The sequence below is a fragment of the Elephantulus edwardii genome, unplaced genomic scaffold (genome assembly GCF_000299155.1).
Source record: "Elephantulus edwardii isolate Elephantulus edwardi_28Jun2011 unplaced genomic scaffold, EleEdw1.0 scaffold00580, whole genome shotgun sequence".
Lineage (NCBI taxonomy): Eukaryota > Metazoa > Chordata > Mammalia > Macroscelidea > Macroscelididae > Elephantulus > Elephantulus edwardii.
Genome location: NW_006400330.1, coordinates 123,422 through 135,210, shown reverse-complemented (window position 1 = coordinate 135,210; position 11,789 = coordinate 123,422).

Below are 11,789 nucleotides of genomic sequence, written 5' to 3'. Positions count from 1 at the left end.
AACTGCAGTATCATGATGGATAGAGAGGAAATGGAAACTGCCAGTAGCTTCATCTTGCTTGGATCTCCAACTAACATCCTTGATAAGAGTAGTCAGGAAATAAGGACATCTCCTTATTTTATTTCTCCATTGCACTAGGGAAATCTGCAGTTAGGGACCTTTCCAAATTTGAGGAGTAGTGATGTCAGTTTGAGGACTAAGGTGCATCTGATTCAAGCCATAGTCTTTCCAATTACTAGCTATACATCTGAGACCTAACAATGAATAAGGATGACAGAAAAAGAATTGACATCTTTGAGCTGTGGTGTTGGAGAAGAGCACTGAACATCCCATGGACGGACAAGAGAACAAACAGATATGTCTTGGAGGTGATGCAGCCGGAGTGCTCTTTGGGGCAAGAAGACTTTGTCTCACATACTTTGGACATGTTGCTAGGAGGTGCTATACCTTGAAGAAAGATATGATGTTAGGAAGGGCGGAGGGTCAGAGATGGAGAGGAAGCCCCTCAGCCAGGTGGATTGACATGGTGACTGCTGCAATGTATCAGGAAGGGTGAGGATGGTACATGATAGAACAGGGTTCAGATCTTTTGTTCATAGGGTTGCTATGGGTCATGGTTGACCCAACAAAGCATCCTGATTGCATTTCTTTCAAGACAGCATTTTTTTTTCCTTTTGGCATTATAAAACCACAGTTCTTTGCCAACACCACAATTCAAAGGTATCTATTCTTCTCTGAAAGCAGAGAATACCAGAAAGATGTTTACTTGGATTTTACTAATTATCTGAAGCCATTTGACTACACAGATTGTAGAAAATTTTGGATAACAAACAGAAGGATGGGAATACCAGAACATTCAATTGTGCTGATGTGAACCTATACATAGACCACGAATCAGTTGCACAAACAGCACCAGAGAACACTTTGTGTTTTAAAATCAGAAAAAGGAGTATACCAACACTGAACCCTTTTTCTATACCTATTCAATCTGTATGTTGAGCAAATCATTTAAGAAGTGATTTATAATCATTTATATGAAGGAGAGTGTGTCAATAGGATTTGAAGAAAACTCATCAAAACCTGTGTTATACAAATGACACTGAGAGAAAGTGAAGGTGCATTGAAGTACATGCTGCAAAAGCTCAAAGACTTCAGCCTTCAATTTAGATTACATAGAGATGTAATTAAGAAAACAAAACTCCTCATCACTAAACCAATAGACAACATCATGATGGGTGAAGAAAAGATTGAAGTGGTCATTTTTTTTTAAACTTGGATCCACAATAAACACCCAGGATAGCAACACAAGAATTCAAAAGAAGTGTTGTATTTGGAAATCTACCACCATGTTCAAGAGCAATAATGAGAATTTAAAGACTAAGGTGTGCCTGATCCAAACAGTACTCAGTTGTTTCATATACAACTGAAAGTTGGACAATGAATAAAGATGAAAGAAGAAGCGGCAATGCTTTTGAATTGTGTTGTTGGAAAACAGTGCTGAATATCCCATGAATAACCAAAAGAACAAATAAGCATGGCATGGAGGAAGTACAACCAGGCAAACAAAACTCTGTCTCAAGCTTTGGGCATATTGTCTGGAGGGACTAGACCTTGGAAAAAAGACAGCATACGGGGGAAGGTGGGGAAGGACCAGAGGAAGAGAAGAAGACCCTCAACAAGATGGACTGACACAGGTCTGTAACAGTGGGCTCAAGCGTGTTAATAGACCATGATGATGGCACAGGACAAGGCTCAATCTACTGTTCACAAGGTTACTAGGAGTTTTAATGGACTCCATTGTGTCTAACAAAAGCAACATAGCATGCTGCCTCCAGGGGGATTCGAACTCATGACACCATTCATGCAGAGCAGAACTGCTGCCTGGGATGACTCGTTAGCAGACCTTTCTTCTGAGCTGCTTCTGGCTGAGTCTCAACCACTGACCATTTGCTTAACAATTGAGTGCTTCCTTAATCCTTTCTACTATAAAGTCACACCGTTTCCTCTCAGATGAAGGAGACATATTTTAAGAACTGGGTAATGCACATTCCTTATCAAAGTAAAAAAAAAAGACTCTTCTATTTTTACTAAGCAGGTTGTCACTGAGGTCTTTTTTATGTATGATAATCAAATTTTAGAGGAAGATGAATCTGATCTGAAAGTTGATATAATTCACCTGATACAAAAGAAAAGTACAAGTGAAAACTGAAATCACACTCACACTAATTCTTAACTGCCACTGTCATTTCCAATTCCTTTCTGAGAATAACATGTAAAACCAGGTGTGACTCTTACAGACTAGAAAAATGAAGACATACCTGTTTGTTTACATTGAGAACAAGTTTTAAGGTGTAAATTGATTTTTCTCCTAGTTCTCCACAAAGCTGTCACAAAGCTGTCGTTTGCGAGATGCTGACATGATGCCCTACACATACGTATGTGCCCTGGGGCACGTTCCTCCTTGGCTCTCACTCACAGAGACATCACACACTACGCGTGAATGAGTCACACTGGTCTGGAATTCTGATGTAACTCCTGGCTTGGCTGAAGGAAGCCGATCTGCTGCCAGGAAGACAGCGAGAATTCTTCCCAGGAGTGGATGTGCTGTGATTAGTCTTGATGAAGGGCAAGGCTCCTTGTCTAAAGTGAGCATGATCAGAAAGAATATCCGACAGAAGTGGTGGACGGCAGATGGCATGCCTCTGGAGGCTGCACACCTCAGATTCCCCAGCATCTGAGATCCCGAACCTGCAAGCTTCTTTTTAGGCTGAGTTGCCACATCTGGCCTCTGTGAAGAGGAAGCATACATGGAGGAGGCATTTTGAGGGTCGTTATCATACTCTCAGCTTCTAGGGAAGATGAAAGTGGGCATCCATGCAGGCTATCCTGTGTCAGGTCTACATGGGGGACGAGCATACAGAACTAGGACATGAGATAACAAGAGCACAGTTAAATATTAACAGTGTGACGTTTCCTACATTTAAGAGCTCAGAGAATTAAAAACCACCCTGAAAAGTGAGAGACAGAAAGTGTCTCTTTTTTATTGTGAGAGAAGCAGAAGTTTACAAAACCGATTGAATTTTCAGTCAATCGTTTATACACATTTTTGGTCACAGCATTAATTACACTAATGACAACGTCTAATCTTCTATCTGTTCTACATTGTCTTTCCTTCACACAGCTTAATTAGGTTTACTTTCTATTTCTCCATTTTCCACCCCTTCCCCCCTTCTTCCTAGTAACCGTAGCAGAATTTCGGCATCTGTAGGTAAACTGTCCTTTAGTTTCTCATACTATTGAGGGACCATTTCAATGTTTGGAGGATTGCACTCTAGAAGTGTAGGTTATATACTGCATGAAATAATGGAATTCTAGGGAGCAGTAACAGTATTAGAGGAAGCATATTAAAAAATATACACAGACTTTAGGAAAGGAAATAGATCTGCCTAAGATGTCATAGTTAAAATTGCTTAAAAAGAAATAATAAAATTACTAAACCCTTTTAAGACCCCAAGCATTATACAACTAATCAGAAGGTAGACAGGAAATACTAAGCATGTTGTGATTACGTCCCATTAACTGGCATTTCTCCTGAAGGTGGGACACTAAACCCTCAAACCAAGGAACCAAATCTCATGAGGTATTTGGTTATGTATAAGCAACTCAGTATTTACTCTCCCTTTTTTGGTAACTTTTGTACATATAAACCACAGAAAATTTGACAAATTAATTTTCTACAAGCTGTACTTACGGATAGCCATTATAATAATCAACTGTGCAACATTACCTTAAACTCTCTTCCTACTTCATTCCAGTTCGTAGTAAATGCTAATAAAACAATTTCTATACAATCATCTCTTCTTATTTTTATACAGGATCTGATAATGTGGAGGTAGCACATGGGACTACTTGCTGAAAGGTCAATAGTTTCATCCACTGGCTTTTTGGGAGGCTGTAAATCACACAGAAAGATTATTGTGAAACCTCTCCAAAGAAGCAGGGTTGATATGTGAAATGCTTGGTTGTTATTCGAGGATCTTTGTTTGTTTTTCCACATTTTAATGGGAAATGGAAGGTGGTTCACTCTGGGTTTGTTTGCTTTTCATGTTTTTAGAAGATTGGGAGGCTTCTCAGGACCAGAATTGCTTCCTTTCACTCTGGTAGCTATATTCTGAACACCTGATGTGAATATTTTGCTTATACTTGGACATCATGGTGAGAACAGCAGGATTTTTGGTTGAAGTTTGAGCGTATTTTTCCCTGTACTTGATTGTGGGGTCAAATGTGAACAACCAAGACTATTAATTCTTCTCCTGAACATTATCAGAAATATGTAATGAATTTATTTAGCCTTTCATTTGTTATATTGACAAGACTATGAAATGGGGAATGGGCTTCCTCTGAGCAGTGAGTGTGATGTTGGACTACTCTCCGAGGTTTTAGTTTACACCTACAAACCAACAGCTGCTTTGTGCTGCACCTTCACTCTTGTGAACCACTGGTTAGCAAGGCTTCTCAACTCTCAGAATCACTCTAAATATTATTTTTCAATTTTCTGTTAATTCTACAATTGATAAATTAGAATATTTTTATACAATTCTTTTTTTATTACAAGTAGGTTTAGATTCATATTGATATACACCTTAAAATTTATTCAGTGTTGAATTGTCCATAAGAACATTTTATGGCACTCTGGTGGCCTAGTGGTAAGAAGCTGCATTACAATCCCAAAGGCATAAGATTCGAATCCACCAACTGCTTCACAGAGGAAAGATGGGCAATCTCCTCTGTGCTGTTAACTGCTGCTGAAAACCCTTTGGAGGATCAAGTATGGATCAGTGCTGACTGGATGGTACACAACAACAAGAGCATCTTAAAAGTGCTTTAGAAAATGTAAGGATTTATTTTTAATTATTTTACTTATAGACCGATATGATTTTAAAAAGAATATTTGTATTCTTTTATTTGGGGCATATCTCAAGCGACTCTGTACATATTTTATATGACTTGGGATTGAAAAGGATTGTGGAACTATGAGGTATCATTTCACCCCAGTAAGAAGAGCAAAATTTAACAGAGCAGAAAACAACAAATTCTGGCGAGGTTGTAGAGAAACCAGAACCCTTATTTACTGTTGGTGGGAGTGTAAAATGGTGCAACCACTGTAGAAGGAGGTGTGGCACTTTCTCAAAAAGTTGTGAATAGAGATACCATTTGACCCAGCAGTTCCACTACCGGGAATATATCCCAAAGAGACCATAACTGCCACCCAAGCAGATATATGCACACCCAAGTTTATTGCAGCTTTGTTCACAATAGCAAGGAGTTGGAAACAACCTAAGTTCCCATATGCAAACAAATGGATAGAGAAGCTGTGATATATTCACACAATGGAATATTGTGCAACACTGAAAAACAAAGAACTCAAGAAATACTTTACAAAATGGGTGATCATGGAGGACATTAAGCTGAGTGAAATTTCTCCTTCACAAAAGGACAAATACTATACAGTGCCACTGTTGTAAAATGGGACTGATATCAAGATTGGGGGGAGACTGAGAAAGATGGGATAAATTGTGTATACTGCATTGAAACAGATGAGGGAGAGAACTGTTTAAAAGAGATATATGATTAGGTATTGTCCTGACAGGAGTCTAGAACGAAGGCTGCAGAGTGGAGTGGACCTGGGGGGAGGGATTGTATAACAATGAAAGAATTTTTCTTGTACTTTTAAAAGAGAAGAGTGAACAAGGGGGTAGGGGTGGGCAGGGAGGAAAGTGCAACAATGAATAAATGGAAAAGTCTCTGTAAACTTTCATTAAAATTAATCATAAAAAAAAAAAGAAAAGGATAGTGGAATTCTCTATCGCTTATCTCCCTCTCAGCACACTTCTTTCTCAGAGCTGACGGCTTCTTTTTATGGATTAATGGAAAGCAATAAACTATCTAAAGAGAATTTTAAGAGTGAAACCACAGCGAATTTATCTAAAGAGTCAGAGACCCTCTAGGGCACCTTATACCTCGGTGTGTGCTGAGTGGGATTTGTCCGTAAACTCTGACTTCCCAATCCTATCCATCTCCTCTCTCTTTTTCATGAGTTTGACATCTTTTGTACATGGCATTTTCCTTCCTTCTCACAATCTGACTCTGAAATAATTACCCTTTTATCAGAGTCTGTCAATAACCGTCACTTAGAACATGGTAGACGTGGCCATTGATCTTATCACCAGGGGAGCTGGATTCTTATGCATGCCCAAATCTTAAGCTAGAGGCCATTTTCAGGAAACAGGAGAAGTAAAAGGTACCTATTTTTATATTTTTTAAATGTTTGTGAATTATAGCTCTTCTAAGTCCTCTGTGTAAGCACATTAACTGAATCTGAATCAATTCAAGACTTTATATGTAGGTTAGCAAGCACATAATTTAAAAAATTGTATTGGTGTTTAAACTTAAAGTCTTAAGTAATAATAACATTTTTCTAGCACATAATATCTCACCAAAATAAGGAAACTAAACTTGACAAAGCTGCAATTATTATAATTCATCTGAATGGATAATATTTCATTTTCTAATTTTCTCTCTGAATGATTTTATAAGCACTGATTTTCTATTCATTCCAACTGGTGAATCTTTGGGTTTAAACAATTATTAAATACAACTACAGGTATACACCATTTAATATCCATGATATGTTCTGTAAAATGGGACTTTATGAAGTTTCAACATTGCTTGAACACCATATTATATTCAGACAATCCACATACAAAGCATAGTTATCATAGTTATGGTTCCATAAAGATTATTATACTGACACCTTAAGAGAGCTAGCTGCCTGGAAAAAAACTGAGCACTGAGTGTTCTGTCCACTGGATGCAGGAGGCTACACGAGCTGGGTACATGATTACAGAGCTAGTCATCGACTGTGCCAACCTTGGGTTGTTCAGGGACCAAGGACCAGGGATTTTTTTTTACATTTTTTTAATTAATTTTAATGAAAGTTTACAGAGACTTAGGGTTTCCAATAACTCATTGTTGCACATTTCTCCCTGCCCACACCCAATTCATTCTTCTCCTTGAAAAAGTAAAGCTTTTCATTGTTATTCAATTCCCCCCCCCCAAGTCCACTCTATTGTGCAGCCTTCATTCTGGACTCCTGTATTGACAGTAATACCCAAGGATGTTCTGAGGAGAGGTGGGCCAAGGAACCAGGCGTGCAGATGCCTACTGCTTCCTTGTTGGCATAACCCCCTTTGAACCATTGAGCACACTGACCCCAGGCAGGGAAGTGATGTGGGCATAGATCAGGCCTGGGACCCTGCTGCTCGAGTCTTCTGTGGGTTCGGAGAGTCTTTAAACGTATTAGACACAACAACAATTCAAAGGAGAATTGCTGTGCTTTGGGTAAAATGTGGCATCATGAGTGTTTGACATTGGCCCGCTGGGTCTTAAGGACACTGGGCTTATCACACTCTTTTGGGTGGGTTCCAGCTCTTAGTAACTCCAGAGGGCAGAGGAGAATTGTCCTGCACAGTCTTCTGGGCTATACATTGCTTCACATGCATGTGGAGGTTACATAGTAAAGAAGGAAGACCAAAGAATTGATGCCTTTGAAGCATGGTGTTGGCAAAGAATATTAGTATATAGCATGAAATGCAGAAGAACAAATAGATTGGCTTCGAAAGAAATGTAGCCAGAGTGTTCCCTAGAGGTATGAATCTCACATACTTTAGGCTCTTATCAGGAGGGGTTCGGCCTTGGAAAATCACGTAATGCTTGGAAAACTGAAGACTCACTGGGGACTGGAAGACCCTCCATGAGCTCACTTGACATGACGACTACAGTAATGAATTTACACAGAGATGGTGAGGATTGCCTAAGATCTGGCCAGGCTTCAACTTGTTGTGAATCGCTAGAATTCAATGGCTTCCGACAGCAACAACAATAGTCGTTATGAAGGCACATCTTCAGGGATTTCCCTGGTAGGTTCAAAGCACTGACCAACCCATTAGCAGCTGAATATTGAGCTGCTGGTCTACTAGGTCTCCTAGAAAAGAAAAGAAAACCGAAACACTCATTATCATCAAGTCAACTCTGGTTCTTAGTGAAAATGAAGGTTGACTCACCATAATTACTTCATTTGGAAACATCCTTAGAATACATTGATTGTATTTCACTGGTTATTAGTACAAACAATTAATATTGGTAAAATAAATAATTTAGTAAAAAAATCACATCTTTTTCTATACTAACAGTATAAAATTTTTTATAAATGAATTTTTAAATTAATGTTAAAATGCATTTAAAATGCAAGAAACTTTAAACAAATTACATCTACATAATTCAAACATTTCAGAACATCTGAGCCAAATGCCGGGTATATTTCGGTGAGCAAAATATGTAAAACCTGCTGGTCATAAATTAGGTCATGATTTTTAATAAATTTTTATTCATTTCTCTAATGTGTTACTAAGGATTCTCTTTGATTTAGAGGAGTTGTTCGCTAATTATGTTAACACTGATAGCTAAGCGTACATGCCCGTTTAATGATTTCCCTGTCACCTTCAAGTGAATTGTAGTTTCCTCTTCTAGTTTCTGTCACAAGATAACAACATTTTTAGAAACACTGAATATTTACCCTTTAATAAGACCAGTGTATTGAGGAACTACGGCTCTTCTCTAGAATGTGAACATGCACTGAAGAGCAGTTCTCAGGCATAAGCTCAGCAAACTCCCGTTTTATGTACTTTCACATGAGCTGCTTCTTTTAATAGAAAAGTTATTGCTATTGAATTTATCAGGAAAGATGTTCCATGATTTACTCTGTTGTGTAATAGAAATACTTAAAGGGTAACTGGAATTTTAAGAAAGTAAATAAAGCTCAAACCAGGTAATTCAAAGGATGTTACAGCCCAATACAGAGTGTAAAATTTCAGTTAGTGTTTGTCATTGTAGGATGCCACACATCCAATCTTTGAAAGGATCCGGCCCCCTGGCTGGGTATGTGAGCGCAGGTCTGCAGGGATTTGCAGGAAAGCGCCCTCTGCCAGCAGCCCAACCTTAGCAAAGAGCAAGTATGTCCTGATTGCATATCTGCGCATTTGTGTGAGAGGCTCTTTGACAGCCTGTGCTTTTATTACATGAAAAAACTTCTTTAGATACGAAAATGTGCTAATTCTGGATACAAGTAAATAGGATATTAATCTAAAAAAAAACCAAACAACCTCCATTGTTTTGGATTCCCTGTTCTCCGAAAAACATAAATATTGAGAACATGATTTTTCACTTTGAAGGTAAGAATTTGAAATGGAAAAGAAACAGTAAGAAATTGTGAAGGAGGTGAATTAGAGCCTTTTCATAGGGCTCTGTGTTTCATAGGAAACACAGAGTCAAGAGCTATCTCCCTGCTGCAGTCCTGGTGGGGCATTTGGTTTGTGACAGTGTTATGTAAAAGTTGCTAACTTCTTTATGACATAAGTGAAATATAGAGTGAGGTTTTTATCAGTCAACCCAACCAAACCTGATGCCATATGGTAGACTCTGGTTCATTCTGAGCCCGTTTCTGGTCGCTGAGAACACTCTAGTGGCTTCTTGTTGTTGTTGTTGTTGTTGTGTGCCATCGAGATCGAGCTGGCCCACAGCTGACCCACCGGTAGGTTTTCAGAAGCAATAAATCACATGGGAGCAAATTGCTCATCTTTCTCCCACGGAGTAGCTGGGGGATTTGACTTTGTGGATCATAACAAATTATGGCTAACATTGAGAAGAATGGGAATCCTGGAACGCTAATTGTGATCATGTGAAAGCTATACCTTGACCAAGAGGCTATTAAGTGAAGAGAGTAAATAAAAACTATATGGTTTAAAATTATGAAAAGAGTTCGTCAGAGTTATATCTATTCTCCATACCTATCTGATCTGAGCAAATTACTCCAAAAGCTGGACTTTATGAAAAAGGACGTGGCATTAGGATTGTAGGAAAACTCATCAATAACCTGTGTCATGCAGAAGACACACAACCTTGCTTGCTGAAAGTGAGGAAGACTTGAAGCACTTGCTGCAGAAGTTTAAATATTACTGTAGCCTTCAATATGGATTTCATCTCAGTGTGAAGACAAAAATCCTTGCCACTAGACCAATAGGCAACATCAGGACAGATGGAAAAAAGATTGGAACTATCAACTATTTCATCTTACTTTGTTCTATAATCAATCCCCTTGGAACCAGCAGTCGGGAGATCAGGAGATTCAGGAGATGTATTGCACTCAAAAAGTTTTTAGTCAAGAACCTTTCCAAATTATTGAGGAGCAATGATGTCAGTTTGAGGACTAAGGTACACCTGATCCAGTCCATGGTCTTTTTAATCATTTGCTAAGTATATGAGAGCTGGACAAGAAATAAGGAAGACAAAGGAAGAATTGATACCTTTGAGCTACGATGCTGGAGAAGAGTACTGAATATCCTATGGACTGCTAAAAGAACAGATGTCTTGGAGAAAGTTTAGCCAGAGTGCTCCTTGGAGGCAAGTACAAAGTGTTGTCTCACATACTTTGGGAATGTTTTTAAGCCAGGTTATTCCTTGGAAAGGAACATCGTGCTTGGAAAGGTGGATAGTTAAGCAAAGAAGAGGAAGACCCTCAACCACGTGAACTGACACAGTGACTATAGCAATGGGCTCAAGTGTGTCAGAGATTGTGAGGATGGCACAGGACAGGCAGGGTTCAGATGTGTTATTTATTCCTAGGGTCACTATAACTCAATGGTACCTAACAACAACAACAACATTTGCATCACCAGTGCTAGAGGGTCTGCTATTGCTTGATACTGACTGCACATGATACAACATGTGTTGCCAAGGCTGTAAATCTGTTTGTGAGGAGATTGCCTGACTTACATGGAACAGCTGATGGATTTGAACTGCCAGAGATTCAGAGCCCTCTGGTCATCAGCAAAGTATACCATGGGCTATATAATCACTAGATACTTCCGTGCCTTCCTCAGTCACCTCAAAACAAGAGTATCTCCTAGGTTACCTTGCACCATGATGCAGCAGGACCACCTCTGTGTATCTTTGCCCAGTCCAAAGGAGCCCTAGTAGCGGAGTGAGTTATGTGTTGTTCTGCTATATGAAAGATGTTGTTATTGTCGTGAGCTGTCAAGTCAGAACTTGCCCAGAGCTGACCCTCTGGTGGATTTTCAGAGGTAGTTAATCACCTGGGAGGAGATTGTCCGTCCTCCTCCTGTGGAGAAGCTGGTGGATTTGAACCACCTGCTTTTGGGATTGCAGAGCAACTTTTTGCCACCAGAGCTCCCATAGGTGGATGGACAATCTCTTCTTTTTTAAATTTCGGGTTTTTTTACTTTTTCTTTTATTATTATTATTAATTTTAATGAAAGTTTACAGAGACTTTGGATTTCCATTTATTCATTGTTGCTTTTTCCTCCCTGCCCAACCTCCCTCCACCCTCAGTTCACTCTTCTCTTTGAAAAGTAAAAGAAAAATTCTTTCATTATTATTCAATCTCTCCCCCAAGTCCACTCCACCATGAAGTCTTTGTTCTGGACTCCTGTCATGACAATAATACCTAGGCATATATTCCTTTTAAACAGTTCTCTCTATCATCTGTTTCAATGCAGTATACATAATTTCTCCCATCTTTCTCAGTCTCCCTCCAACCATGTCAGTCTTGTTTTACTACAGTGGCACTATGCAGTATTTGTTCTTTTGTGACTGAGATATTTCACTCAGCATAATGTCCTCCAGGGTTACCCGTTTTGAATAGTATTTCATGA